Below are 26,422 nucleotides of genomic sequence, written 5' to 3' on the forward strand. Positions count from 1 at the left end.
ATTTATGTGTATATATATATATATATATATATATATATATATATATATATATATATAAACAAAAAAATAGATAAGGAAATTCAGCATATCACAAACACTGTTTCACCTAACCTCATCTAACCTTGACTACCTTCCACAGTTCTTGTCCCCTGAGAGCTTTACATCGGGGCATAGCCCCTTGCTATTTAAATTTTTGGACTATCCCTTGCCATCCTAAGCTAAGCTGTGAGCCTATTGCTTACAGCAGGTAAAACTGTTTTCCTCAAGCAGCCTATATTAAACCTGGTAACGTATAACCTAGCCAGTACAGAGGAAGCTTCCTGGTGAATACCAACTTGATTTCTCAGTGTCTTGTGGCCAAAGTGTGTCCTGTCTTTAGCAATAGGGTCTTACCATCAAATTCTAGAGGCAACCAAAAATAATGCCAATGGCCTACTTGTTTTGGGTGATCTCTGGGATACCTGTGACCAAAAAGTAGAGTGGAGAGATACAACACATGTGGCACTGGGCTTTTATTTGGCAATCTTTGTCTTCTGGAAGAAATAGTATGCATTGTGTAGGGTAAATCCAATTAAACTTTTTAGATTAAGATATGCTTGCATACATAACACACAAATTGTGTGTGTGTGTGTGTGTGTGTGTGTGTGTGTGAACCATCACTTTCCATAACTCTCCTCTACCCTACCTTCCCATACATCTCCCCACTTAAATTTCCTGCCTCATTATCTACCCTTCCCCCATTTTTCCCTCATATGCCCATGAATGGACTAGTGGCACAAACATTGGCCTAAACAACTGTTTTCTGGTTAGATATAAGGCCCACTCTACTAGAGGAAATGCATTCTTGGTATTGTTAATCTGGCCAAGAACCCAAGTTTGAGATCTCATGGGTCCCAGAGATGACCCTACCACTATTATTTTGCTAAACAGGCACAGTATCAAATTGCCTTCTAAAGGAGTGCCTCTGTATGCATAGACTACAGCAGCCCTAGGACTTCAGAGTAATTTCTTTGTCTGTGAACAGCATTTAACACAAAGATTCACAACTAGTAAATAAGCACGGAATAAGTGCTCAGCCACAAGTGGAACATTTATATCACATTTCTATCACCCAAAGCTGGAGGACCATCATGAAAGAAGGGGAGAGATAATTGTTTCTTTTTTAAGGATGCAGCCCCCAGTAGATGAACCATGCTCCAGAATATAGGCAGCACAAACTAGCATCAGTGGGCTATTTTTAAAAATGAAAATGCTAAAGTGGATCTGGGTGGAGTTAGGAAGAATTGGCGTGAATATGAGATAAATACATTGTATTCATGTATAACAACAATAATAAAAATATATTGAAATGTAAATAAATTGGAGTAAAACAAACTTTCAGTCTACAACAAAATATAATTCCAAAAGTATCTTCCCAAGTAATTTTTTTCTTTCAAAGGTATTCTGGAAGACGCATTACATAGACAAATCAGCAAGAAAAGACTTGTCATCACAATCATGACAACATGAACAACAACTTACAAACAACAAAGAGATGATTTGGAGCAGATTTTAGAAAATATCAATACCTTCCTTGCATTAGGCTCATTGCAGAGAAAGATCATCACAATTACCAATGCAGATGTGCTTGCCCTTTTTGTTTTTATTGACCTTGCTTGCAGTAAAACAACTACACAAAGTTTAATAAGTGGCTCAACCATTCTACTCAGCAGGACAGGTTTTCAACTATCTGATTGTTTCCTGCTATCAGTGGGAAGAGTAAAAGCTATAACAGGAAAATTACAACATAACAATAGAAGTTTTAACCAGAGGTTCAGAGAAATAGAACCTTAGCACAAAATGTAAAGGGAGCTAATACTTGAGCAATGTGTATAGTCCTGTCGTGTTAGAATCAAGCATGCCCTACAAGACATTTGACTTAACTCTAATTAATGTGAAAGGCCATTAAGGGAGAGTTTTAATATAAGAAGCACAAGACTAATCTTTCCTGTAATAATTATGTATAAGGCACAGTTATAAAATTCCACTCTAATCAGAGTGCAAATACGATAAAATGTAAAGACAATATAATCAACTGAAAAATAAGTGCTATAAACCAATAAAAAGACGAAGGCATAGCATTTCCCTGTTTATTAACTACATTACCTTTTACAACAGATACTTTGCCAGATGTAAGATCACTAAGAGAGAGATAAATGAAGGCAAAAAGAAGGAATGTCTTAGACCTAGTCCTCAAATTTTAGAAGGTGTGTGTGTGTGTGTGTGTGTGTGTGTGTGTGTGTGTGTGTGTGTGTACATAAGCAATACTTATAAAATAAGTATTGCAACAGACACACATGCATGAATCCATAACTCAGGGTAATAGAAGCAAGAAGAGAAAAATGGTAGTGGACTTGAATAAGTATGGTTGAAGAAGCCCTCCCAGGGGAGCAGTGTTACAGGAAGAATCAAGTTGAGAAAAATCATTAAACTAAACGCATTGAGCACTTATCTTGAACTAGAATAATCAGATCAAAATGTATAAATGTAATAGCATGTAAGAAATTTCAGGGTTTGAGGCGGGATGGAAGGCAGTATATGTAATGGAAGGAGTGGCCAGATCACAAAATGTGTAGACACACAAAGGACAAGAGCCACTTATACAAGAAAGAAATTTTATCACTTTTCCATTTAAGAAAGATGACTTCTACAAAATTCCAAATTCATCTGCAAATTACCTTTTAGAATAATAAGAACAAAATGTTATAAAAAATATAAAAAAATTTAATTTCTCTTTCTTTTTTTTTTTTTTTTTTTGTTGTTGTTGTTTGATTTCACTATTTCAAGACAGGGTTTCTCTGTGCAGCCCTAGCTGTTCTGGAACTCGTTCTGTAGACCAGGCTAGCCTTAAACTCACAGTAGTGTCTTGCTCTGTCTTCTGAATGCTGGAATTAAAGGTGTGTGCCATCGCGGCACAGCAGTTTTTTAAAATAGTGTTTTCCTTAGAATTTTATACGTGACACCGAATCTACATTACAGCAGCACATTCCTCATTACTTTCTAACTCCTTGCAAACTCATGATCTTTACTTTAATGGTTTTTGTTACATGTATATACATATGTGAATATGTGCATATATGTATATACACATATATGTATGAACATGTGTATCTAACCTACAGCACACACTTATTTTTTGTTTTCATATACATGTACCCAAGGCTAGCCACTTGGATTGAACAGCCTGTGTAGGAGCTCATCACTAGAAGCAACAGATTTCCTTTCTTTCTTCAACAGATTTTTTATTTCTCAGTCATTTTCCATCTCTAGCTCTTCATCTATAAATGGAACCATGTGGAATTTCCCTTGTCCACACTGGCATGTCAGTTGGTGTTCTCATGATGCTGCTCTTATTCAGGCTGAGACTGAAGTTATTTCATATTTCATATATGAAATATATGTTACAACATAACAATAGAATTTTTCTTTTTTTTTTTCTTTTTCCTAAGAGGAATAAATGTAAGCAACATACTTTATAACAGTATTTTTCTCTTAGGTTTCTAAGATGTGTTCTTATAAAATAAAAACATTTTCAGTATTATTCTTATCAATCCAGCTTAAACATTAGCTAATCAACATTTACCTTCCCTCTTTCCTTGTCCAGTCTTTTTTATTAGAATTATGAAAACTCATCCTCCATCCCTTTAGTTCACCTATTTCTCTTTTTAGGGTTTGTATTATCAATTTTCATGTACATCTGTCAAGAAAGAATAGATGCCCACCTTCCCGTGAAGCTTTCCTTGAAATCAACCACTATTTTACTTTTGTTTGAGTGTTAGCTTTGTCATCACACTGAGATAGCAATTTCTGACCATAAGAATTGTTAATATATTACACTATTAAAGTTCCTATAGTATCTAACACTCTTGATTCAGAGTGTGTACCATAATTGTAAGTATAAAAAAGATATCAAGATGCATCTCAAATAACTGAAGAAAAGATAGATGGAATATTCAATAGATGCTATTGGATAGGCATCTAAAAGAGCAATGATAAAGCTATGACTCATATTCTAAACAAGATAAATTCCCAACAGATGAAAGAGGCAATTGTAAAAATGAAAGTGTAAAAAATTACAAGTGGCCAAAAAGAATTTTCTTTATAATCTTCATGGAGGGGAGACCTATTTAAATATGACACAGATGCTATAAATCAAAAAACTGATGAATTTTACAACACACACAAAAACTTTAAAACAATATTTGTAACAAAAACCACAATAAACAATGGCGAAATAAGAATGATAAATTGGAATAAATACTTGTAAAGACGTCATAAACCAATAAATAGGAAAGAAAATTCATTATGCAATAATAAATGACCCAAAGGAAAAATAGGAAAACAATATGTACAGACAGTTGGTGGAAAATAAAACACAAATAGCTCTTAAGCACATGAAGAATAGAAAAAGAGTGATGAAATTTAAAACTTCACTAAAATACCATTCTTCACAGGCAAAAAAGATTAATGATACTGTTTGGCCAGGCAGTGGAGACAGACAACCCCTTCAGAGGGCCATTTCACAATGTTCTTCAAAATTACTTTTCAAACATCCTGAAACATCACTTCAGAAAAGTTCTCTTTAAATATATACTCATGTACAGGTGAAAGGACTTGTATAAAATGTCATTACTGCAATGCGGCTTATAGTGGCAAGATTAGAAACAATTTAGATATCCTTACAAGGTGACTAGATAACAAATGGCAAAACATATACAAAAGGAAATCTGTTTTCAGCCAGCTACTAAAAGGGATGAGGGAAGAGAGGAAGAGAAGTAGTGAGGGAAGGCTGAAGACGGAGAATGAGGAGGGCTCTTAAAGACTCTTATTACTGGGCTTTGGAACAATCTCCATCCATGTGTGAAAAAAGATGAAAAGATGAAAAACTCTACAAGATGTACTGCCATGTGTGCAAAGGTAGGGGCACCTTCTTTGCTTTTATTAAACAGCTATGTAAGGATACATAAGCAACTGATATTTATTATCTCACGGAACAGAAAAAGAATTAGATGATAGTTTTCATGCTAATTTTTTTTTGCTATAGGCCTTTTTTTTTAATTTTTTAACTTGTGAAGTATTTGATTATCTAAAACAAATATTCAAAACCACATATTTCTGCAGCAAATTACCATGTTGAACATAAAAATAAATTATGGCTTAAGGAATAGAAGTGCCCAATAATGACAATATTCAATGTTTGTTTTCAAAGTTATAAAATATTTTATGTGAATTATCAAATAAAATATAATTACCACTGATAATTTTTTTCTATTAGATAACTTTACATACTACTGGATTTGAAAAGGTTTATTTATGCATCCTTATTTTGCTTAGCCTGTGTGCATAAACAACACTGCTCTCAGAAGATATGGGTTATTTAATAAAAATCGAAATGCCATATCGGCCTATGAATTATTTAAGGGAGGCCCCAGAGGCACCTAATACAACACAGACTACCACCATTGCCCTTGATTGTACACCATAACTAGATGGTAAGCTACAAAACCCACCACTAGGCGAGTGGTTCCAACTGACGCAAGAGTGGCTTGAGAGTCACGGAGATAACCAACTGCTTTATACTCCGGGGGTTGGGGGATTTTATATCTAGTACTATAAACTTGGGACATCACAGACCCTAGAGAGGAAATTACTAGGGATGTTTCACTAAACAGTCATTTGTCAGACTATTTTCTTAGTATTTGTGTTTATAGCCATACATTTGTGCTGTTGTCCACCTCACACAGAGAAGCTTCCTATTTAAGTGGGAAGCAGTTAAATCAGAGACTCATAACTTGTCTAAGGGCTGATCATAACCTATTGCTAGTGCTCACTCACTGACATCCATCGCTACAAGGCTCATGAAACATCATGAAGGAGTGGGTGGACGTTCTGAAGAGATGTTTTAGTGCTTAAGAGGACCAGCTGCCCTTCTGAAAAACTTAGGTAGGATTCCTAGAACCTACACGACAGCTATCAAGAGTAACTCCAGTTCCATGGGATCTGATGCTCTTTTTTGGCCACTGAGGCTACCAGGAATGCAACTGGTACACAGACATATCTGCCTGCAAAAACCCCCCCACAAACTGAAAATAAGCTTTTTAATTTAAGAAGAGCGGGTGGACAGAGTGGGTGGCAAGATCTAGATGATAGGTAGGGGGGCTGTGAAATGCTGTCTTCTAGGTATGACATGGCTGGTGTTATATATCAACACACAGCTGCTGTGATAACCCACATAAGCTGAAGTCCTGTGATAGGATAGGCACCTGGGAAGATATAGGGGTGACTCTGGCTGAGATGACACCCTTTAACTAGACAGGACTCCTAGTGGAAGGAGGGAACACTGACCCACCCACAAAAACTTAAAGCCAAAATTTATCCTGCCTACAAGATGTACAGGGATAAAGATAGAGCAGAGATTGAGAGAATGTCCAACCAATGCCTGGCCCAACCTGAAAGGTATTTTGTGGGAGAGCCAACCCCTGACACTATTAACAATACTCTTCTATTCTTTCAGGCAGGAGCCTAGCATAGCTGTCCTCTGAAAGGCTCCACTCAGCAGCAGATCAAAACAGATGCCGAGACTCACAGACAAACATTGGTCAGTGTACAAGGAGTCTTGTGGAAGAATAGAGGAGAGGTGATAATAAAGGACCCTGAGAGGATAGGACCTCTACAAGAAGACCCACATAGCCAACTATCCTGGGACCATGGGGGGCTTATGGAGACTGATGTATCAACCAAGGACCATGCATGAACTTAACCTAGGCCCCCATTGCATATGTAGCCAATAAATCGCTTGGCCTTCGTGTGGGTCCCTTAGAAAGGGGAGGAGGGCTGTCTATGACATGGACTCTATGCCTGCTTGTTGATTACTTTCCCCTGGCAGGGCTAGCTGGCCAGGCCACAGAGGAAGAGAATGCTCTCAGTCCTGATGCAACTTGGTGTGTTGGTTGTAGGGGCGGCGGGGTGGCTTATATGAGGAGTAGGGGAGGGAAGATGGGGGAAGAGAGAGGGAGGATGGGACTAGGAGGAGAGGAGGGAGGGCCTATGATCGGGGATACAAAGTGGATACATATAGACAGACAGACAGACAGACAGACAGACAGACAGACAGACATGGGGCAGAAACCCACACAAAATCAAACCAGTCAAAATTCCAGCTTGGGTTGAAAAGAGGCTCTCCAGGCCCATGCATAGGTGGAAGGCCACTGGCAGATAATGGCTTCTAAGTCAGGAAAAGTTACTTTTCTTTGGGGATGTGATTTTGTAAGTGGTCCTTGCCCTAGCAGATGGCTCCATAGCAGTGTACTCATGGTCCGCACCAATTTGACTCAATTCGCTATTAACAATAATAGTAATAAAGAAGACGTACTTCCGCAAGACCCAGCTATTCCACTCGTTGGAATACATCCAGAAGATGCACTACCACACAACAGGGACATGTGCTCAACCATGTTCATAGCTGCCTTATTCATAATAGCCAGAACATGGAAACAGCCTAAGTGTCCCTCAGTAGAAGAATGAATAAAGAAACTGTGGTACATCTACACTATAGAATACTACTCAGCTATTAAAAACAAGGAATTTCCGAAATTTGTGGACAAATGGATTGAACTAGAAATTATCATAATGAGTGAGTTCACCCAGAAGCAAAAAGAGTCAAATAGTATATACTCACTTATATCGAGACACTAGTCCAAGGGGTACATCCCCATGAAAAACTTTACCTACCAGGAAAGTGGGTCAGAGGGGAAGACATCCTATTGAAACTTTAGGTGTGAGAAGCCTGGGAGAATGAGGAAATAGAAGGATCCAGAGGGTCCTGGAAAACTACAGGCGGGTCGGGGCCCTGGGGTCCTCCGCAAACGATGGCACCAGCCAAGGAAAATATAGGCAGTAAACTTCAAACCCCTACCCAGTCTAGCCGACGGACAGGACATTCTCCATCGTTAAGTGGAGAAGGAGATCTGACTTTCACACAAACTGTGGTGCCCCATATTGGACCATGTCCCTTGGATGAGGTGGCCTGGTGGCACTCAGAGGAAGGATGTTAGGTCACCAAGAAGAGACTCGATACCCTATGAGCATATACAGGGGGAAAAGGTCCCCCTCAGTCACAGACAGAGGGGAAGGGAGTAGGGGAGAAGCAGGAGGGAGGGAGGAACGGGAGGTTACAAGGGATGGGCTAACAATTGAGATGTAATATGAATAAATTAATAAAAATAAATAAATAAATAAATAAATTTTTTAAAAAGACATAAAGTTGGGAGGAAGGCAGGCTAGTAGATTCTGTGAGAATTAGTATGAGCTGGGGGGGGGGAGATAGGTAAGATCAAAATACATGGCACCCATGAATAACATCTTCAAATGATAAATAAAATGTTTTTTAAATAATGTAAATAATTCAAAGAAATAAAATATATACAGACTCTTTTGTGTACAATCTAAACATTCTTGACTACATGTGAGTATAGTTATATGTACTCCATTTCTGAGAAATCTGTGAGTTCGAGGCCAGCCTGGTCTACAAAGCGAGTCTAGCACAGCCAAGGCTACACAGAGAAACCCTGTCTCGAAACCCCTCCCAAAAAAGAGTTTATTTAAAATTTTAATACATCTAACAAACAATCTTTTTTAACTTTCTGACAAAATATTTTTGGCTTGTATGTGGCAGGGTTAAGACAGGCTTTCTCTGTGTAACTTTAGCTGTTGTGGACTCACTTTGTAGACCAGGCTAGCCTTGAACTCAGAGATTTGCCTGCCTCTGCCTTTCTGAGTGCTGGGATTACAAGCATGTGTCAGGACACCTGGCTCTGACAAACATTTTTTTTTTTAGCATGAAAACAAATTATTAGACAGCTGACTGCTGAAACATTGTGACCTCTGGAGATAGAATTAACATAGCTCACAGAGGAGAAAAAGTATTCCAGTCAACACTTGCTTCATTTCAGATTTCACAGGGAGTGTCTACAGACATATGTTCAACGCTGACTTGATGAATGATGAGAAATGATGTCACAGTGAGATTTTTGTAAGATCAAAAAGTAAACTTTAATCAGCAACTTTTAATATGTGATTCTGTTACTAACAACCAGAGTAAAGAAAATCAATTAACAAAATGGAACTTAATGAAACAGCCAAAGAAGTGCACCTATGATTCCATATTATAGTCCTGAAAAAATAATTTAACTAGCATATTTTCTTTTTTTATTTTAGAACAATTTGTTTTGTTTTTGTATTTTCAATTTTTAAGTAGAAACAAAATAAACTTCTATAGATGGATATTTAAATTTGTTTACATAAGAGATATACCATATTACCCTTTAGGATGAAAAACAAAAAGTAAACAAACATCATGGGTCTGAGAGGACTTAAGATTATAAAATTAATGGGGTCCCTTCATTAAGGTTACAGAAACAATAACCAAAAAAAAAAAAAACTAATAAGAGGGAGGCTGATTGCTCTAACAGGGAAAGGATAGTCATGAACTTGCCAAGCTGGCTCCATAACGAGTTGTTTTTAGTCACATAGAAAGTTCCAGAATTACTTCTTTTGTGAGTTTTCACCCATGTTGTTATGTCCTTTTCAGAAATACAACTGTGGTAGAGCTGTCTCTGCTCTTGTAAGTAAACCCTTAACTCACATTCCTATAAATAAGCCAAATAAACTCATTGCTTCACCAAGTTGGACTTTGGTAGAATCATTACTTTGGTTCATCATGGGTTCCCTATCCAGGATGAATAGGTGTGTGTGTGTGTGTGTGTGTGTGTGTGTGTGTGTGTGTCTTGTCACCTGAAGGAAAAGTTTTACAAAATAATTCCCCAGCCAACAAAGCTTTGACATCAAAAAGAAATCTGCAGTTGACTAGCTGTACCAAAGGGTCCTCCTGAAACTACACATGGGCCCTATGCGTTGTTATTGGCAAAATTATGGCTTGGAAATATATGAGACTGATTTGAATTCCAGTCTTGCCCTTAGCAGCTGTGTAGTCTCTAGCTGAGCTTTCCTCCATCCCAATTTCTTATATGAAAAAATAAGGAGTTTAATGTCTGTTGTTTTTGTAATATTATAAATAAAAAAAACCTAAGCATTCAAAAATAATATAAAAGCACATTTTTAGTACTTACCTCTAATAAACAGTATGCTTTAGGAAATTTATCTATCTGATATTCAATGTCTGGCTTTAATTGAGAAGATAATATCATTTTTTACAGCCACAAATTAATTAGAATATGATTAACTGAAGTCATATACTATAATAAAACCAGAGAGTTTACAGCCACTGCTAAACATAAGGAAATATCTATATATTTGCACCTTCACCACCTCCATCACCATTATCACTATACAAGTTTATCTATGTATATACTCATGGTGATGAAAGCAAGGTAAAAATAAATAAAGGCAAAGGGGAACAATATAAGAAGTAGTATTTTGGTTCATAGTTTTAGCTTGAATATCAGGTAGTATTTTGGTTCCCTTGCCAAACTAACTAAAAGGCAGAGAAAAAATATTCAAATTAAGAAAATCATAAAAGAAAACAGGTAACAACAGGTGATAAGAAAATCCAAAGAATTATTAGGTCTTACTTCAGAAATCTGTACTCCACAAAATAGGAAATTCTAAAAGAAATGGAAATTTTTCTCAATAGATACCACTTACCAAAGTTAAATCAAGACCATGTTTTAAAAATCTAAATAGACCTATAACCCCTAAGGAAATAGAAGCAGGCATTAAAAGTCTCCCAACCAAAAATGCCAAGGACTGGATAGATTTAGTACAGAATTCTACTACACTTTCAAAGAAGAGCTAATACCAATATTCTTCAAATTATTTCACAAAATAGGAACATTGCCAAATTAACTTTATGAGTCACTCTGATACTCAAAATACACAAGACTCAACAAAAAAAAAGAGAATTACTGACCAATTTTCTTCATGAATATTGATGCAAAAATAATAAAATACTAGCAAACCGAATCCAAGAAGACATCAAATATATAATCCACCATGATCATATAGGCTTTATCCCAGAGATGCAGGGATGGTTTAACATACAAAAATCTATAACTGTAATCCACCATATAAACAAACTAAAAGAAAAAAATGATGATTTCATTAGATGCTTAAAAAGCTTTGACCTAGCCGAGCGGTGGTGGCACACGCCTTTAATCCCAGCACTCGGGAGGCAGAGGCAGGCAGATCGCTGTGAGTTCAAGGCCAGCCTGGTCTACAAAGTTAGTCCAGGACAGGCAAGGCTACACAGAGAAACCTTGTCACGAAAAACCAAAAAAAAAAAAAAAAAAAAAAGCTTTGACCTAATCCAAAACCATTTCATGATAAGAAAAAGAATCTTGGAGAGATAAGAGATGCAAGAGACACACAAAAATATAATAAAGAAAATATACAACAAGCCTTATAGCCAACATCAAATTAAATGGAGAGAAACTCAAAGCAATTTCACTAAAATCAGGAACAAGACAAGTCTGTCTACTCTCTTATCTAATCAATATAGTACTTGAAGTTCTAGCTAGAGAAAGAAGACAAAGGAGATCAAAGAGAATCAAATTAGAAAGGAAGAAGCAAAATATCATTATTTTCAAATGATATGATGGTATACATGAGTAACCCAAAAAATTCTAGCAGGGAACTCCCACAGCATCTATTTGCCCTTCTGAATGAGAATTAAACATTCTCCTTAGGGTCCTCCTTGTCATTTACCTTCTGTAGGTCTGTAGTTTGCAATATGGTTATTCTACATATAAGGGGCTAATATCCTCTTATAAAAGAGTATATACCATGAGTGTATTTCTGGTTCTAGGTTACCTCACTTGGGATGACCTTTTCAAGTTCCATCCATTTTCCTTGAAAATTTCATGATTTCCTGATTTTTAATAGCTGAGTAGTAGTTTATTGTATAAATGTACCACAATTTCTATATCCATTCTTCAGTTGAAAGACATCTAAGTTGTTACCAGATTCTAGCTACTATGTATAAAGCTACTATGAACATAATTGAGCAAATGTCCGTGTACAGTGGAGCATCTTATGGATGCCCAGGAGTGGTATAGCTGGATCTTAATGTAAAGCTGTACTATAGAGCAACAGTAACAACAATTGCATGGTACTTGCCTAGAAACAGACAGGTGGATCAATGGAATTGAATCGAAGACCCATATATAAACCCACACACCTATGAACACTTGATCTTTGACAAAGAAGCCAAAACCATACAATGTGAAAAAGGTAGCATCTTCAACAAATGGTGCTGGTTTAACTGGACATAGAAAATGCAAATCGACCCTTATTTATCACCATAAAGAAAAACTAAACTCCAAGTGGATTAAAGACCTCAACATAAAACCAAACACATTCAATCTGAGAGACAAAAAAAGTAGGAAGAGCCTTGAACTCATTAGCACAGGAGACAACTTCCTGAATAGAATTAAAATGGCAATCTTACAAAAATTAATCTACAGATTCAGTGTAATTTTCATCAAGATTCCAACACCATCCTTTTTTTTCTTCTAATTTTTTAAATTAAATATTTTTATTTTTACATATACATTTATATTATTACACATATATACAATAAACTAACTATAGCAAGAAGAACCATGACACAATCAGGAATTACATAAATGTTATGTTCTTAATGTTTTGGCTATTTGTATTTGATAGCCTTGAAGAAAACATCTTTGCTATCTTGATGCATCTGAAATTCTGAATGTAAATCAATATCTATCATATCTCATCATCATCAACTTAAAACATCTATCTAGTCCTATAAACATTTTTACCCCTAAGCAACTAAGCTTATTGTAAAACTAAACTATCTGTTCTTCAACCCCATCAGAGGCTTGAGAAGGAATAAAATTGATTACCTGAGTGTACAGGGAATGCAGGTTAGCAGCTTCCCAAATGACAAGATGACAGAGACAGTTTGCTGCCTGAACAATAACCCAAAACGCTCTATAATGTTGGAGCATCATCTTCAGCCTTTTTGCCCAATATATCTGACAGATATATTTGTGAGTCAGGAACTATTGAGGACTTGCTTACCCTGTCTTGGCATAGTTTGACTGTCAACTCTGCCTGCATCCAAGCTTGCCCTTTTTGGGCAGAATTCTGTCTGTGGTAGAAACAAGGACATTTTTCCCAGTGGCTTATTTGCTCATATATTTGAATGTTTGGTCCTCGGTTGGTAAAACTGCTTTGGAAGGATTAGGAAGTATCGCCCATTAGATGAGGTGTGACTTCAAAATGCTACACAATTTCCAGTTAACTCACCCCCTGCCTCCCATCTCTTGCGTGAGGTTCATATATAGGTTCTCTGCTATTGCTCAGGTACCAGGATTACCTGCCTGGTGCCATGTTTCCAACTTTGATGGTCATGTACTAACCCTATGGAAACATAGAGTCCAAATTAAATGCTTTTCTTTTAAGTTGCTTTGGCCATGATGTTTCATCACAGCAACAGAAAAGTAAATAAGACACTTGCCCTTCTACCTTCCATCATGGAATGGCACAGCACAAAAACATTCTCCAGATTCTGTAAAGATGATTTTGGACTTTCCTGTCTCCAGGGTCATCAGCCAAAGAAATTTGTACTTGTTTATAAACACCCCAGTTTGTAGTATTCGCTTATACAACAGATAATGAAGTAACTGAAGGTACTAGGCTGTCTCTTCTACCTCCAAATCCCATGGATTATTGCCGTGATAGTAATTAGCTTGAACATACAAATCGTTTGTTAAAGTATAGTATTGGAAAGGCTATAACCTAAGTTTTTGTTTAAAACAATTGCATCATTGTAACTGATTAAATGAAGTTATGTTAATATTTTAACTTTGAAGAACATGTTTTATGTCCATTATTAAATTAATAGTGACTGCTTTCTCTTTAGCACACTCTAATGAAGGTCAGGAATGGTGGCACATACCTTCAATGCCACACTCGGGAGGCAGAAGTAGGTGTAACCGTGTGAGCTTGAGGCAAAGCTAGCCTACAGTTCCAGGACAGCCAGGGCTACGTACATACATAGAGAGACCCTGTCTCAACAAATCACCAACAAAAAAAAGTCCCTAATAAAGTGGCAAAATGAATAGCGCCTTGGAGGTCCCATGGATCAACCGTGTTTGGACGGAACAGACCCGGGGACTCCCTCTTTTTAGCTTCCAGCCCCCTTACCGTCTCTCCAGTCACAGCCTCTGGGGCCAGCTCCTCGCTGCCCTCGGCTTCTAGGACCAGGCAACACTGTCTCTTTGTAATTAGCTCCATACTTCGGATCAGCCATGACCTCCCAGATTCCTCAAAATTATTCCACCAAAGTGGAAGCTGCCATGAACCACCTGGTCAACTTGCACATGCTGGCCTCCTACACCTACCTCTTTCTGGGCTACTATTTTGATCGTGATGATGTGGCTGTGGATGATGTAGGCCACTTTTTCCGCGAATTGGCCGAGAAGAGAGAGAGAGCTGAACCTCTCCTCAAGTTGCAGAACCAGCGCCAGGATCGCGCACTCTTCCAAGATGTGCAGAAGCCATCTCAAGATGAGTGGGGTAAAGCCTAGGAGGCCATGGACGCTGCCTTGGCCCTGGAGAAGAACCTAAGACAGGCTCTCTTGGATCTTCATTCCCTGGGTTCTGCTCACACAGGCCCTCATCTCTGCGATTTCTTGGAAAACCACTTCCTGGATGAGGAGGTGAAGCTCATCAACATGGGCACCCACGTGACCAACATGCGTAGACTGGCTGCGCCACAGCCCGATCAAACTGCCGTGCCACAGGCATCTCTGGGCCAGTATCTCTTTGAGCTACTCACTCTCAAGCAGGACTAGGAGGCCTCCTTACCTTCCAAGGCGCTCCCTCGTCAGCTCTGCGCCGGCCAGCCTTAGGACCTCCACCTCAATGAACCTCTCAAGCCACTAGGCAACTTTGTAAGAGCCCTGGAGCCTCTCCCAAGTTTTGGACCAAGCAAAATAAAGCTTTTAAGAACTGGCAGGGGCGTGGGGAGGAATGACAAAAGAAGAAGAGATCGTTTAAATCATTTTCTCTATTATGTGAAGTTGGTATTTTTATTAAAGTAACTCCAATAATATTATTCAAGTAAAGAAGGCTCCAACGATGCTATTCAAGTAAAGAAGATATTCATTAAACAAAATTACTTGGGAAAGAAAGGGATAAAAGATTGAAATTACCATATATGCACAGCTTATAGTAAGTGAGATACAACAACACTAACTACCACATCTACTCCCAGGGTGTGAGGTTACTGAGTGTCTCCACAGGACCCAAACCAATAATACACTAGTAAATGCTTGACATCCAGAACTCCAAGAGGGGGGTCTCTAGTCCACAGCATTTCCTAAATCTAAATTCAAGCTATGTACATGAAGTCACTCAGTGTAGACTTAGGAACAGAAGTAAGTACTTAGCTCCTACAAGACAGGGAAGCTGGCTAGAGGCCAGCACTGCTCACTCCAGACTGAGTCCAAATTCACCGAGTTAGGATTCAAATCTTGGACGTTTAAAAAGTTTTGTTGGTGGCTATTTTTTAAAAGTCTGAAGTTATGGTTTGGGTTTTTTATTGTATTTTTTTCATTCATTTATTTTATATATTCCACAGCATGTGTGTGGGGGTCACAGGACAACTTGCAGAGGTTTCTTCTTTCCTCCTGCCATATGAGCCCTGGGGATAAAACTCCTGTCTTGTGATGGTTAATTTTAATTACCAATTTAACACGCAGTTGAATCACTGGGGATGGGGGCTGCAGTGTGGGATTACCTTGATTAGTTTGGCCTGTAAACATGCCTGTGGCAGATTGCTTGATTGCATTAATTGAGATGAGAAGAGCCCGCTCACTGAGTCCCTAGGCAGAGGATCTTGTCCTGTATACTAGTAGAGAAAGTGCTGAGCACAAATGTGCAGACACTAATTCGTTGCTTTCTGCTCTTGACTGCAGAGTCATGTGACTTAGCGGCATCGAGTGCCTTTTACCTTGACTTCTCTATAATGACGATCTGTATGTGACCTGAAATTGTGAGCCAAATATACCCTTTCTCACTTAAGTTGCTTTTGCTGGGGGTTTTTATCACAGAAATAGGAAATGAAAAAACCAGGAGTAGGCTCATTGCTGGAATGGACCTGACCATGTGGCTTTGAGACCTTTGGAGCTGCTTTGTAGGAGGGGGGAATGGGGGAAGAGAGCAGGATGTGGGACCTGGAGGAGAGTGAATACATAAATAAAGAACAAATTTTTTAAAAATCTATTTTTTTAAAAAGCCCTACTTAATTCATATACAGAAAGACTAAGCCAAAAAGATTTCTCAGAAGCAACTGCCTGGGGAAACATGTTTTCCAATAACAACTTAGCTGTGCCCAAGTGGGCTAAACTACATCTCAGTCAGGCTGCAGAGCGTGGAAGCATCATCTGCTCCTGCTAGTGTGTTTTGCTAGTTTGGTTTTGGTTGTTTGTTTTTTTGTTTTGGTTTGGTTTGGGTTTTGGGTTTTGGGCTCTGGGGGGGTTGTTTTGGTTTTTTGTTTGTTTTTTGGTGGGGGGGTGTTCTTTTGAATTTTTGGTTTGTTTTGGTTTGAAGTTTTGCTTGTTTTGTTGTATTTTGTGTTTTGTTTTGTCAGCTTGACACAAGCCAAGATCATCTGACAAGAGGGGACCTCCATTAAGAAAATGCCTCTATAGGATTGGCCTGTAGGCAAATATATGGCTTTTTCTTTCTTTCTTTTTATTTTTTTCTTTTCTTTTTTATTAATCAGTGATTGATGTGGTAGGGCTCACCCTACAGAGAGCAGTGCCATCTCTGGACAGGTGGTCCTGAACTGTATGAGAAAGCAGGCTTGGGGAAATGCTAAAGAACAAGCGAGTAATCATCACTGTTCCACGGCTTCTCCCTCAGCTCCTGACTCCAGGTTCCTGCCTGAGTTCTCTTGGTGACAGATTTTCCTTCCCCCTCACCTCCACCACATCCTTTCTGTCCTCACCCAGTGGCCTTTCCACATGTGTCTGCCTGCCTTCTCCCTCCCCTACACACTCTTAGCATAAACCACCTTTTACCCACTGACCAGCAAGCATGTATACATTACAAGCTGGAATCTGGATACGAGCAAGAACAAGCAATTTTATTTACTTACTTACTTACTTTTTAATTTTAGTTTGGAAGGTTTAAGCATCTCTCCCAGGTAGTCAGTCATTGTGAACAACACTGATCCTCTTGTGCTACATATATTTGGCTACCTATTATCTAACCTTTTATTCATGTCTACCACTATCCTAACCAACTTCTCTCTTTTGGCTTTAATATTTGGATGAGCTCATGTGACTGGTTTATTTCATTTATCACGTCGTGCTCCAGTTCCAGCAATTTCATTGAAGATGAGACGTCATTCTTTTTTTTTTTTTTAATTAATGTTCCACTGTTTGCAGAAACTACATTTTTTTGTCCCTTTATAAAGATCTGCATTGGTTCCACATCTTGTCTATTGGCAACACCACTCACTGCAATGGGCTTGGGAATGTACATATCTCTTTGTTATGCTGGCTACATTTTCTTGGAGTATATTCCCATAAGTGAGACAGATAAGTTAAATTAAATGATTTAGTACTAGATTTTAGGAAATACCCCTGTGTTATTCTCTATAATGAATTACTATTTCTGTATATATGTTGTATGTAATGATCACAGAAAAAGTTCTCAAAATAGAGAGGAGAAGGTATAAAGGGAACACATTTGAGGGACTGGAAAGAGTAAAGGGAATAAGGATGTAATACATTTTAATTAAAATTTAAAATTTTAAGTATTTTATATTTAGTGTGTATGTGCATATACACACTTTTTCTAATGCAGATGTAGAGATCAAAGTACAACTTGCACAAGTTGGTCCTGTCCTTTTTCCAAAGGGACGTGAGATTGGAACTCAAGTGTCTGGCCTTCATGGCCATGTGTGGTCATCTTCCTTTGGAGAAGTGAGTAGTTGTAGTATTTTGGCTCTTACCAATATAATTTGTGAATCACTGAAGGGTAATTTTATTCTTGGCACTGTTATTCATCTGAGGATAACAAACTTACACATTCTCTTTTGCGTTCTTCTCTAATTTCATATAAATTTATCATATAACTTTCTTGACTTTGTACTAAACTCTGAAGATAGAAAATTAGAATGACTGCTAACTGGGCTGGAAAGATAACCCAGTAGTCAAGAGCCCTGGCTGCTCTACCAGAGAACCTGGGCTCAGTCCCAAGCCCCATAAAGCAACCCATAACCTTGTGTAAATCCAGTTTCAGGGGATCTGTTGCCCTCCTCTGCCTACCAGGCATTCACATGGTAAAACATGCAGGCAAAACCCTTATACACTCAAAATAGAATTTTAAAAAGTAAATATAAGAAGACATAGTTGTCAGCTTTGCTCCCTATTAGCCAAGCTTTAACTCATTTATATAGCAAGGGTTTTTCCGCATTATTCATAAAAGTTCACCGGTTCTAGATCCTAAGGTATGCATGCAGAGACCCTTAAGGCAGGAATTCTGCAAGAAGTAATTGACTCATGCAGAGGCTTCACCAGTTTGCACCTACAGGAAGCTGAGCGAAGCCTTTCTCCATCAGGAAGTGAAATAATGTAAAGCATTATGCTGGAGCATTGCATGGGTACTAGCAGGCAGTTTTAACCAGAGCTGTGTATCCTCTGCTTCCTTGAGCCTACTCTTAGTAAGACCTCAGTGTCTTAAGTCCTTCTTTGGGTTATCTCAGCTAACCCAGATCAAATGATAGATCTTTTACACTTGAAAAATGGAAGTCAGTGGGGTAAGGTATGGTCTTGCTAACAAAGGAATGTACTTGTATTTTTACGTACTTAACTATTTTGTGCCCTGTAAACCATGTCAAAAGCACTCCCAAGGTCATCCTGATTGACCTTGGCAATACACACCCAAATAAGACACTCTATATCACAAGGTGGGTGGGGGCAGGGTGGCAAGAATGAAAGGAGTGAGGTTTCTAAAAACACAGCCACTAGAGGAAGCATCTTCAAGCTAGAAGCCAGTTGATAACAACACCAGCGACAGAATAACCTTTCTGGCCTCCACTCTATCCCTGCATTCATTGTCCTAATCACAGAAGCTGAGGCTACGAGCACCAAAGCATAGGTCTACATAGAACCACCACCTAGGTCGTAGCTTTCAAACTTCAGTGTATGCAGCTCCAGGAGCACCTGTAAATATATACAGTGTATGTAAATATATACAGTGTATGTAAATATATACAGTGTATGTAAATATATACAGTGTATGTAAATATATACAGTGTATGCAGCTCCAGGAGCACCTGTAAATATATACAGTGTATGTAAATATATGCAGTGTATGTAAATATATGCAGTGTATGTAAATATATACAGTATATGTAAATATATACAGTGTATGCAGCTCCAGGAGCACCTGTAAATATATACAGTGTATGTAAATATATACAGTGTATGTAAATATGTACAGTGTATGTAAATATATACAGTGTATGCAGCTCCAGGAGCACCTGTAAATATATACAGTGTATGTAAATATATGCAGTGTATGTAAATATATACAGTGTATGTAAATATATACAGTGTATGTAAATATATACAGTGTATGTAAATATATACAGTGTATGTAAATATATACAGTGTATGTAAATATATACAGTGTATGTAAATATATACAGTGTATGTAAATATGTACAGTGTATGTAAATATATACAGTGTATGCAGCTCCAGGAGCATCTGTAAATATGTACTTCTGCCCTTCGGTCAATGACTCACTAACTCTGAGTGAAACCCAATAACTCATATCCCTCACAACCTCCCCCACTGTTCCTGCTGATCCACAGGACCCTGTTTTAAGGATGATGGAAATAGAATACAAAGGAAGGCCCATGTTCCCTCACTGGATTCCACCATGCAAAAGGCTGCGGCTGGGATAAGCAAAAGATTTGAATTTTGAATGAAGGAGAGTGTTTGCTAATACATACAACTGCACAGTTTTCTAGAGTGTCTGTAAACGACAGACACAATTAGGACACGTTGAAAAAGCAGAAAAGTCACAGACTGCTCTTTATTAGGGTAGTAGCAGTGAAGCTAAGCACCATTATATTTCAAGGAGCAGAGAAACAAAAATAAGGATTCCTCCTGACTTTATCTCACAATTATATGGATTAACAATAGAAATTGGCATAAAGTCTTCTTAAATCAGTAGGCCCTATAGGCCCAAATCTTATGTTTTAAAAGTTAATGATTATTTATGCAATTATTTATTTATAATAATAAGTTCTAGCATTTTCTCCACAAAAAACTCAAATTCTTTTAAATTTTATAACAACTGGTTAAAACAAAAGTTTCAGAGATATCTAAGGTTGTTTGCCTTAGAAAAGCAACATAAATAATTTTTTTACATCCACTGAAGTCATAACTCATTTCTGCAACCTGTTTCTAAAGAAAAGGAAAATTTAGGGAAACAGGAACCTTCCAAAACACAGGGGTTTTACACTGATGCTGCTTCGGCCTATGAGCAGTAATCTTGGGCATGCTCCTGATTCACTCCAAGCCCCATTTTCTCAACTTAAAATGAAAATATTCATTTGTTTCCTGCAAAAATCAAATGAGATGGTGCATGTGAGGCAGTTAGTGCAAGGCATTGCAAACATAGCCAGCTTTTCCCAGATATTCTTACTGTTATTATCGTGTTGCTCCCCACCTCTCTCTAGAAAACACTGTTCAAAATTTCACACACAATGGGCTAGGAAATGAAGAGAAGTCTACAGTGTGGTATGCTTGCTTAGTGCCATATCTAGTATTACTTTTATTCTCTTTCTCTCAACAAGGATATAAAATAAGTGAAATGACTTTTTTATTTTTAATGTGCCAAATGACTTTTGGGTATAATTAACCTCTCAGAACCTCTGAGTTTCCACCCACAAAATGGCAACAACAATGCAAAATATAGGTCCCAAACCTGACATTAGGTCAAGAGAAATATGTTTTTTCTTTATAAAATCAACTTCTTAAGACACAAGAAGAGATTGAGGGAGATATACTTAATTACTGAAAATTTAAATTCTACAAGCCTTTCAGTATGTGACCTGTTTTTTAAATGATATCTATCTTGGGACCTATAAAGACTAAAATAGCATAATTCATATGACTGCTACCTAATATTATATATAAAATATAAGTTGTATATATCAAAGTTAAGTAAACACATTAGGAAATTTTTATCACTAGTAAGTGGTTAAGGAGAAAACCAACTCCCACAAATTGTCCTCTGACCACATACACATGCCATGATGTGTATATAAGGACACACGTAATTAATAAGTGTAAATTTAAAAAATAGTAAGGCCATCAAAGTCAGTGCAACAAGAAGGTGGGATTTGGCTTTATTCCAAATCTAGTTTGCAAAGGATAAGATTGTTGTTCTTGATTGTAATGATTTTACCTACTTTCAGACTCCTAGGTTGGTTAGTCACTTTGTAGCCATTAGACAAATAGGAATAGTAACATAGAACCTGGAGAAAAAGCAGCAGGACCCCTTTTACTGGCAGTATAATCTTGTCCAAGCTTCTTTAGATGGTGGGTAATAATCGAACAAACTGCCAAGTAAAAAGACTGATAAGTAAAGCAGATGAATAGATAAGTAACAATATTACTGTGACACAGTTTCCTCATCTATATAATGCGATTAAAAGAGTTAACATTAATGACCTTTATAGCACATAAACCCTAGGAGTCTATTATTTCAGGCACCAAAATAAAAGCGTATAAGCTCTTTCTCGCTACATCTCTTCATTAAATATAGACACAAACCTTCAAACGAAACAACATTTTTGTGGACTTCTTTCTTTGGAGACTAGTAGGCTAATAAACATTGTTTATGTAATATATTACCCAAAACAGTATGCAGTTGTAAGCTTTAGTTACAATTTAAAAGAATAATAAGATGATTCATCAAGTAATGGTGTTTGCCACCAAAGCTAAAAATTTAATGTATAATACCTGAGACCCACATAGTAGAAGGAGGACATTGACTCCCACAAATTACCCCCTGGCCACCATATACATGCCGTGGTATGTTCACACACACACAAGATAAAGACAATTTTTAGGTGGTAAGGCTATTGAAATTCAGTGCAACAAGAAGATAGATTTTTGTTTTATTCTTGTATTTAAGCAAGTGACTTTGAAATAAGATATGCCAGTTTGGATTTTATGCAGCAAAAAAACAAAAACAATTGCCTGGTTCAGAGATGCATGCCTGTAATCCCAGCATTCTGTAATCCCAGCATTCAAGGAAGCTGAGACAGGTGGATCTCTTCGAGTCTGAGGCCAACCTAGTCTACCAAGTGCATCCATGACAGCCAAGGCTACAAGAAAAATCCTATCTCAAAAAACCATAGCAACAACAACAACAAGGAACCTCGGGAGATATGACTAGTATAACATTTCAATATTTGTGCATAAATTTGTATTTTACAATAAATCATAAAATATTATTGATTAATCTAATACCTAATCAGTATATTAAAGGAATTTTACATTAAAGAAGATTACTCAAATGGCCAAGCATGTCTGATGAGAATTATCCAAGCACTCAGTACTCTTAACCTCTGAGCCATCTCATCAGCCTCTAATATTTCTTTTCTAAATAAAAAGTATAAAATTTAGGAGGCCAAATGTTCAACAAATTAAAATAGTGTAATGAAGTATAGACATTTTTACATTCCTGATTTGGATAAGATCCAAGATTTAAAAAGGAACCTTGATTATCACCTGTTGAATCTTCCAAGTGACTCATCTACCAGGAACTTGAGTTCAGACTTCACTACCTATCATTTTATCCTTAGAAAGCTGCAATTGTTGGAAATTCTTTCCTCCCTTTGGCCAAAATCCAAACTAAATTTTCATCTTCAAAAAGAAACAAAATGACCCAATAATTTACTGGCCAACATCTAATTTCTGAGTCTTAATTTCATAATGTATAAACAACTTGTAACCTTAAAGCAATTATGACAGTAGTCCTGTGGTACAGCTCTACCAGGACATATGTGTAGGCTTGGCCTTTTCTCCATTGGTTTCTATTAAAATCCCATTACCTTTGTTCTGTTCCTCCCAAGCTGTGAGCGATGCCAACTACACATCCTAAGGAACATCATTCAGTTGTCTGGCCTGCCAAAGCCAATGAGAATAAAGACTGATCAGATATCAGAATCATGGTCCCTAAGGTTCATTTGTCCTATCGATCAAAGCCCATAATGCCTTTGTTTATCAGTCCTTGAGTGCCCCTCTACCTCACTCTATTTTAGAGTTTTGTAATTGTTTCCACTTTATATTAAAGTTCCTTTTTGTACTCTAGTCTATTTGCCTGGCACCCAGTAGTTTTTCTAATTCTTGTTTGCCATTACTAATGGGGCTTATAACTTAGATTTATGGATCCCCAGACACAAGCTAACTAGCCTTTGGTCTACCATCATGAAATCTAACTCTCTGAAACTTGTAAGCCCCAAATTAAATCTTTTCTTTTATAAATTGCCTCAGCCATGATGTTTTATCACAGCAATGAAAGGTAATAAAGACAGACCATAATGCAATAGAACGTCACATTGAGAGCAAACAAATCTCTAGTAAATACATGAACTCACGAAGATAAAATAATTCATTATTGAAAGATGAATAAGCCAAAGAAGAAATCACAAAATAAAATTTAAAATTGTAGAACTAATGAAAATGAGAACACAACAAGCAAAACCTCTGGGACACATTGAAACTAGCCATACTATGCAAAGTTATAATTTTAAATGCCTACATTTTAAAAATCAAAAAGAGAGTAAATATATGCCTTAATGATAAACATTAAAAATTGGAAAAACAAGAATGAACCAAGCCAGTGTGGTAGCACACACCTACAATCCCAGCACTTAGGGAGTTAGAGGCAGACAGATCTGTTAGTTCAAGGCCAGCCCAGTTTACAAAGGGAGTCCAGGACAGCAAGGCTACACAGAGAAACTCTGTCTTGAAAACAAAACAAAACAAGAATGAACCAAAACCCAAATCCTGTTGTTACTTAAAAAACAATTAAAAATATAAGAGCCATTAGTAAAATAGAAACAAAAAAAGAAGTACAAAGAATCAATAAATCTAAGAGCTGGCACTTTTTTGAGATGGATAAACAATATTGATAGACCTAACCAAAAGAAAGAACAAGAGAATCCAAACTGACAGAAGCCAAAATGAACAGGGAAACATTACAACAAATACCAAAGAAATTCAGAATAATGCAAGGGAAAACTTTAAAAACCATTACCTCTAAGTTAGAAAGTCTAAAAGAAATGGACAAATTTCTAGATTCATCCAAGCCATCACAATTAAACCAAGAGGAAATCAATAACCTAACAGATCTATAATAAATGAGCATATGAAACAGCAAAAGCCTTCAAATTAACAAATTCAAGGACCAGATGTGTTCACAGCAGAATTCTAGCAGACTTTCAAAGATGACCTATAGTCAATACTTTTTAAGCTATTAAAACACATGCAAGTGTGTGTGTATGTGTGTGTGTATCACACACACACACACACACACACACACACACACAGAGAGAGAGAGAGAGAGAGAGAGAGAGAGAGAGAGAGAGAGAGAGAGAAACAGAAGAAGCAACCCAAACTCCATGAAGTGAATATCATTCTAATATAAAAACTATGATATGAAAAAACACAAGAAAAGAAAAGTACAGGCAAATATCCCTGATTAACAGAGATTTTTAAATGTTCAATAAATTGTAGAAGCAGCCAATCAATGTCTGATTTAACTTGAGGCCCACTCCACAAGAGGAAGACCATGCCTGACACTGCTTGGATGGCCAGGAACCAGAGACTAGTAGACCAGAGACATAGGGTAGAACTAAACATGATGGGTCTCGGGGAAAAAAAATCAATAAAGTGATTTCTAAAGACATTCTGCTATACTCATAGGTCAGTTTCTTATCCAGTCAGCATCACAGAGGCTTCCTCTGGCAGCAGATGAGAGCAGATCAGAGACCCACAGCTAAACATTATGCAGAGAGAGAGTCTGTATTGGAGGTCTCCATCAGGTCCTGCCCACTGGAGCTTGGGGAATCCCACAGAAGAGGGGAGAGAAAAGATTATAGGAGTGAGAAGGAATGGAGGACACCAGGAGAACATGCCCAACAAGCTCAACTAAGCAGAGCGCATATGGCCTCACAGAGATTGAAGCAGCAAGAATGGATGCCTGCAAGAGTCTGCACCAGGTCCTCTGCTTATATGTTGTGGCTCTAAGCTTGGTGTTTTTTGTGGAACTCCTAACTGTGGGAACCAGTTGGGATTTTTTTCCTCCTGTCCAATTGCCTTGTCCAGCTTTGGTGTGAAGGCTTTCGCCTTATTGTATATTTTTGTCATGTTTGGTTGGCGTCTCTTGGAGGCCCAAGTATGTATTTTCAATAAATAAATAAATATTAGTGTTGATTATTTAAGCAAAACGTTCAATAAAATACCTGCAAATAGAGTACAGGCAATGAAAGAAAGAAAGAAAGAAAGAAAGAAAGAAAGAAAGAAAGAAAGAAAGAAAGAAAGAGAGAAAGAGAGAGAGAAAGAAAGAGAGAGAGAGAAAGAAAGAGAGAGAGAAAGAGAGAGAGAAAGAAAGAAAAGATTACACACCATGACCAAGATGGCTTTATCCCAGAGATGCAAGCGTGATTCAACATACAGAAATCAATAAATGTAATAAATTATATAAATGGACTTTAAGGCAAAAATAGCATAATAACAATAAATGCAGAAAAAGCCTATGACAAAATCCAATATGCCTTCATGATCAAAGTCCTAGAGAGAATAGAATTAAAAGAAACATATCTCAACATTAAAACAAAACTATTTATAAGCAATATAAAGCCAATAATATCCTAAATGTAGAAAAACTTGAAGCAATCACACTTAAATCAGGAGTGAGACATGCCTGCCACTATCCCCACTCCTTTTCAATATTATACTTGAAGCACTAGTTGGAGCAATAATATAAGGAAAATATATAGAGAAAAAAGTCAAACTGTCCCTAGATGCAAATAATGTATTATAATACATCTATATATAATAGATCTCAAAAATTCTACCAGAAAACTTCTAGAAATAACAATTTTATCAAAGTAACAGTTTATAGAATCAATTTACAAAAACCAATAAATTTACTGTAAACCAACAACATACACACAGATAAAAACATCACAGACATGCCAATTCACAGTATCCTCAAGGAAAATAAAACATCCAGAAATAAACCCAATGAATGATATGAAAAACCTACACAATGAAAACCTTAAATCTCTGAAGA

The 26,422-nt window shown here is 37.3% G+C and overlaps 1 long non-coding RNA gene and 1 pseudogene across 2 annotated transcripts in view; one reads left to right on the plus strand and one right to left on the minus strand.

The window, feature by feature from the left end:
- The window catches only part of LOC311603752, a 688,670-nt gene that overhangs the window by 649,099 nt on the left and 13,149 nt on the right, over window positions 1-26,422 (minus strand). The window lies entirely within an intron of this gene.
- Window positions 14,316-14,879, plus strand: LOC311597549 (ferritin light chain 1-like; annotated as a pseudogene). The gene has a single exon. The product of its transcript is annotated as a ferritin light chain 1-like (transcript).

Source organism: Acomys minous, assembly GCF_964271855.1.
Source record: "Acomys minous genome assembly, chromosome: 1".
Lineage (NCBI taxonomy): Eukaryota > Metazoa > Chordata > Mammalia > Rodentia > Muridae > Acomys > Acomys minous.